Below are 6,000 nucleotides of genomic sequence, written 5' to 3'. Positions count from 1 at the left end.
ATTGCATTGTTAAGAGTTTCTCCTCTGCTTTTGATAAATCTCACTTAGTGGCTCAGATTTACTATACAGAAAGCCAGCACTTTCACTATACTGTAGTGTTTTTCTTATTTTAATGTTGTCACGTCGAGGGGGTACAGTGAGTCCTATCTGAACCAGGGCATCTGTCCCTGCATGTTTTTTTGCTGTTGTTTTTTACCCATTCAAAAATTGTTCCAAGGCAAACTATGACATTGTGATAACAGCACTTTATATAAATGGACTTTTGCTGTGACACATGAGTATCTACCCGCTGCACCTTCCCCACCTCAGTCTCTCTTTGAGCTTCTCCTGTCAATAAAGACCATACATATAATTCAATGTTGGAGTTACCCTCCAGGATTTCCTCTCATTTCCTACAAAGTCGCACAGTAAATTCCCATCACCCTGGTAAGCCTCTCCATCTTATATATAGCATCCAGTGAGACATTTATCTATATTTCAGTGTTTCTCGTGAATGTTAATCATTCCTCAAGATGACTTAAAAATTATCCAGAATTAAAGGGGTATTCCAATTAAACCTAGCTTTTGATGTGTTGCTGTCCATAGTGAGGCTAACAATTCCTTCCATATTATTATCTATTTAGTCTCCTTCCCCCAGTTCTCAGCTGCTACTTTCTGCTGAAGACACAGAAATCTGTGTGTGAGCTTTTCTCTCTGTCCTCCTCCTCCCTCCTCCCTTCTGAGATAATGTAAACAGCTTTATGTGCAACATTGTAGCTTATTTGTAATGCTGGCGAGGGTTATTTGAGGTCAGGAAATTCATATAGTGTGGTCAGTGCCCAGTCAATATACAGGTATTTCTCATATAATAAATGTTGAGCACGAAGGTACAGCCCCTGGATCCCGGGGTATTCATGAGAAAAAAGACCAAAGTCCTTCTGCGCTTTTAAAATTCATATATTTTATTATAAAAAATTTGTAAAGTTGCTGACGCGTTTCGAACCATCTGGTTCTTATTCATGGTATCTTGGTCTGGATATATAGAGAGAATGTGTTCAAAATTACATCACCATAGGGCAAATAAGCTCTTGCAGGACATCTCTGTGGAGGAAGCGTGCAGGCGTCCAGACAAGATACCATGAATAAGAACCAGATGGTTCGAAACGCGTCTTATTTTTTATGAATTTGATATAATAAAATATATGAATTTTAAAAGAGCTGACGGACTTTGGTCTTTTCTCTTATTCTGAGGTCAAGCTGTTAATGAACGGGCTGTGAAGCTACTTTGTTGCAGATAAAGCCAGTCAGGGATTTGTTTACATCATGTGTCTCAGAAGGGAGGGGTGAGACAGAGAGAAAAGCTCACACACAGATTTTTGTGTCTTTATCAGAAAGCAGGAGCTCATAACTGGGGGAAGGAGACTGAATAGATAATAAGTATGGAAGGAATTGTTTTTCTCACTATGGGCAGCAACAAATCAAATGTTATATTTGAGTGCAATACCCCGTTAAATAGATCATATATTCATATTCTGTAATATAACATCATTTATCAAATGTTATTATTGACCTAATAACTTTCACATATTTATTTGATTTTGGCAGTGATCATTTTTCTCTCTAAATCGGAGGTATTTTAGCACTTATTTACATTTTGAAACCATTGTTAAATGCAGCATGATAAGCTTATGTGTTATTGCAATGGCTGTTTAGCTTTATGCCAGCTCCAATGTACCCATCTAAATGACTTTGTGGTTATACCCCATTAAAATCAATGAGAAAATTGCTAAATGTTGCATTTCTAACAAACAGAGCAGATTAAATCCTATGACTAGTGTATTCTCAGAAGGGAGCCCTTCATTTTAATGTACCCAGTTTTAAAACTTTTTTGCACAAATACAAGCTCAAAAAAGACATACACATAAGCATACTATGAATGGAGGAATAAGTATTGTCGTAATACAACTCAGGTTCTAGTTACTAACTAAATACCTATACAAAACACTGAACCTCTTCTTTATCACAAAATTAAAAAACTTTATTATTAAAAGCACATTGTCATAGCAATACATATAAAACAATGAACCACGACTGGAAAGAATATTTAAAAACAGTGAACATACAAGAGGAGGCTGCTACAGATGGACAATAAGGAGTGTGGACTAAGCAGTGAGTAAATTACAAATCAGCAATGGAGCAAAGTGCTATAAGGTATATAAAGCCTAATAGTACACACATAGGTCTCAGCAAGGAGAACCACACACAAAATATAGTGAAAACAAATGATATTACCTAAGTGGTGAATAATAGAACCGTCCCCTGGCTGCCCCCACCCCGACGCACGTTTCGGCGATGCCTTTTGGGCTTTATATACCTTACTTATAGCACTTTGCTCCCTTGCTGATTTATGATTTACTCACTGCTTAGTCCACACTCCTCATTGTCCATCTGTAGCAGCCCCCTCTTGTATGTTCGCTGTTTTTAAACATTCTTTCCAGTCGTGGTTCATTGTTTTATATGTATTGCTATGACAATGTTAATAATAACGTTTTTTTATTTTGAGATAAAGAAGAGGTTCAGTTTTTTCTATAAGCTCAAAAAAGAGTTGAATATCTCCGTGTAGAATGTATTTTGGGAAGGACCATGTTAAATAAATGGTGGGTCTAATTGGAATGATCAGGATTCTGCAATACCCAGGACTTGGACACAGTATAACTATATGTATAACCATATGTACTTTTAAGTGTAGTACCATGTGAGCAAATAGAGGAGAAAAGTGTTACAAACATGTTCTGTTTTGTTGATCACACAAGTCACAAAAGAATAGGAAGTCAATAGATGGAGATGTACCCCCAAAACGTCCCTAATCAGAAGCAGTAGTTGTTGTACAGGAGTAGGATAGTAGCTTCATAATAACCATCCTTCTTTAAAGGTTGGTGGCTGGAAAATGTCTCCATTCATATAATACACCCATGGCTAATATAGTAGTGAGTGTATATCTATAGTCACTAGAGGTTAGAGAGTATGCTTAGCCGAGCATGGTGCTTGATCGAGCATCGGGGTGCTCAATCAAGCTCAATGCTCAACCGAGCACTTTGTGCTGCTTGGATGCTCAGTTTACAAAAAGCTTTTTAGGGTGTTTTCACACGTAACGGATCCGCAGCGGATTTCTCGCTGCAAATTCGCAGCGAGATCTGCTGCAGATCCCTGCCCTGGACACTTATGTGCAGATAAATCCCGCTGTGAGTATGTCCGCAGCCCGCCCCGTTAACAAACCACCGCCAGAGCATATACTTCACCTGGTCCCCACTCCAGCTTGCTTCGGGGCTCCCGGCATGTCCTGCTTGGCCAATCAGTGCGCTCCCCCGCCACAGCGCACTGATTGGCTGAGCGTGACGTGAAGATGATGGGAGCCCCGAAGCAAGCCGGAGCGGGGAGAAGGTGATGTATATGCTCCAGTGGCCGGGGGGTTAACGGGGCGGGCTGCATCCCGCAGCGAGTTTGTCTGCCCATATTGAACAGGGCAGGGATCCGCAGCGGATCTCGCTGCAAATTCACAGGGAGAAATCCTCTGCGGAGCCGTTACGTGTGAACGCACTCTTAAAAGGCTGCTGAGCAGCCTTTCAACAAGCTTTAGGGCTGTGGAAATGCATTAAAGGGGTTATCCAGCGAAAATTAACTGGTTTCAGAAAGTTATAAAGATTTGTAATTTACTTCTATTTAAAAATCTCAAGTCTTTCTATACTTATCAGCTGCTGTATGTCCTACAGGAAGTGGTGTATTCTTTCCAGTCTGACACAGTGCTCTCTGCTGACACCTCTGTTCGAGACAGGAACTGTCCAGAACAGTAGCAAATCCCCATAGAAAACCTCTCCTGCTCTGGACAGTTCCTGTCTCGACCAGAGATGGCAGCAGAGAGCACTGTGTCAGACTAAAAAGAAAATACCACTTCCTGCGGATAAACAGCAGCTGATAGGTACTGGAAGATTAAAGATTTTTAAATAGAAGTAAATTACAAAACTAAATAACTTTTGGACACAAGTTGATTTAAAAGAAAAAGATTTTCACTGGAGTACCCCTTTAAAAAAGAAAGGTATCACAATAAGCACGTTTCATCCTCAGAATACTATGATATACCAGATGACCCAAATAAGCCGAGTGCAACAAGGAACGCCGACACTTGTTCTATGTTCCAAATGACGGAATAAATTGCTTGATTTCTCTATCATCTTAGAAATGTATGATGTTGCACATCTTGTATCTGGATGATAAGATTTGCTATACATCCAATTAAAGGTGACTGCCCTCCTATATAGCAATATGAGCGCTGTCAAAATGCATTTAGATGACTGCAGCCATAGAACCATTTGCTATGTAACCGAAACGCTTCGCGGTTTAATCAGGACAAAACACTTTCACGTTCCGTCAGAGGGAAGCCCTAATAAATAACTACTTAGGGGGAGCAATATATTTGTCATATGGCACAAAAAGAGGGCTTCATCCTCTCGGTGTAATGTGCTTTAAAGTACAATGCTGTGTGCAGAATAGATTTCATTATAGCCTTTCTTTCTGTCCGGCTCTGTTTTCTTGTTACTTTCATTCCATTAGTCTCTTTTGCAAGAAGACTTGTTAGAAATGATAAAATTGCACAGTAACAGAGAGAAGCGAATAAAAGGGATCATTTTGTATTGGTAAAGTGGTAAATGTCAGGTTATTCAAGATCTCATGAATATGTCTGGGCGCTGTCTCGTGACACCAGTCACTGTCTCCGTTTCTTTAGGCCGCTTCATTTCTAGTTGAATCGCAACAATTAACATTCTCTAGAAGGACGTTGCTCTTTTAATGGTCATTAACCTTTCTGAAATGCTAATTTGTATTGTATAAAGGAAAAATGTTTGTTACTTGTGTTATAAGTCTTGCTTAGTCTGCTGTCAGGTTCTTCTGTCTATTTTTAAAGGGATGCTGGCCTAATAGTGTTTACTAGAGATGAGCGCACCGAATCTTACGAATAGAGATCCATTCCAAACTTTGCAAAAAGTTTGGTGCAGTACCGAATTAAACTTTTTGCAAAGTTTGGAAAGTGTTTGTAAAAAATACACATACACATACAAAAATACACATAAAAAGCATAAAAAAGGGTATGCTCACCTGTCTGCGTTCCTTCAGTGTCCTCCTACGGGTTTCTGATGTCTCCAGACGTCTGTAGCCTGCTTAGCCACTCACTGACTGAAACGGGACAGCATCACGGACAGTTATTGGCTGAGCAGGCTGTCACTACATAGACAAGATTGACAGCCCACTCAGCCAATCACTGGCTGTAGGGCTGTCCCATTTAAGTCAGTGATTGGCTGAGCAGCCTAGGTTATGCTCACCTGACCGCACTCCCCCCCCCCCCCCCCGGTGTCCTCCTATGGGTTTCTGATACCTCCAGATGCCTTTAGCCTGCTCAGCCACTCTCTGACTGCGACAGGCCAGTTATTGGCTGAGCAGGCTGTCGCTTCATAGACAAGAGTGACAGCCCATTTAGCCAATCACTGACTGACGGAGACGGACAGCACCGCTTTTGAGACAAAAGTGACAGCCCGCTCAGCCAATCACTGGCTGCATTGCTGTCCCAATGTCAGTGATTGGCTGAGCAGGCTGAAGGCGGCTACGGGGGACAGCGGAGACAGGGAAAGAAAGACACAGGTAGTAGAAATAAGTGAACTTGCAAAACTGAACTAAAATAGCTAAATGCCTACAATCGCTCAGCTGTTTTATTGCAGTTCATATACGGTTGGGTTTGGACAAGCCCAAAGTTTGGCGAGAAGTTTGCTCATCTAAGTATTACATTTTACCTCTTCAACATCTTCCATCTACACCTCGTCTTGCTAAGCAACAGATAGTATTAGAGGGGGTCGGTGAATGGGAGGAACACGTGACTGTGGAATCAGGATACACAGGTATTTGTTTGTAGTCTGTAACCACTGAGACACATAGCTCTGTATAGGTACTTTATATATGAAACAGTGGTAGATTATA

Source organism: Dendropsophus ebraccatus, chromosome 6, assembly GCF_027789765.1.
Source record: "Dendropsophus ebraccatus isolate aDenEbr1 chromosome 6, aDenEbr1.pat, whole genome shotgun sequence".
Lineage (NCBI taxonomy): Eukaryota > Metazoa > Chordata > Amphibia > Anura > Hylidae > Dendropsophus > Dendropsophus ebraccatus.
This window is presented reverse-complemented; position numbering follows the sequence as displayed.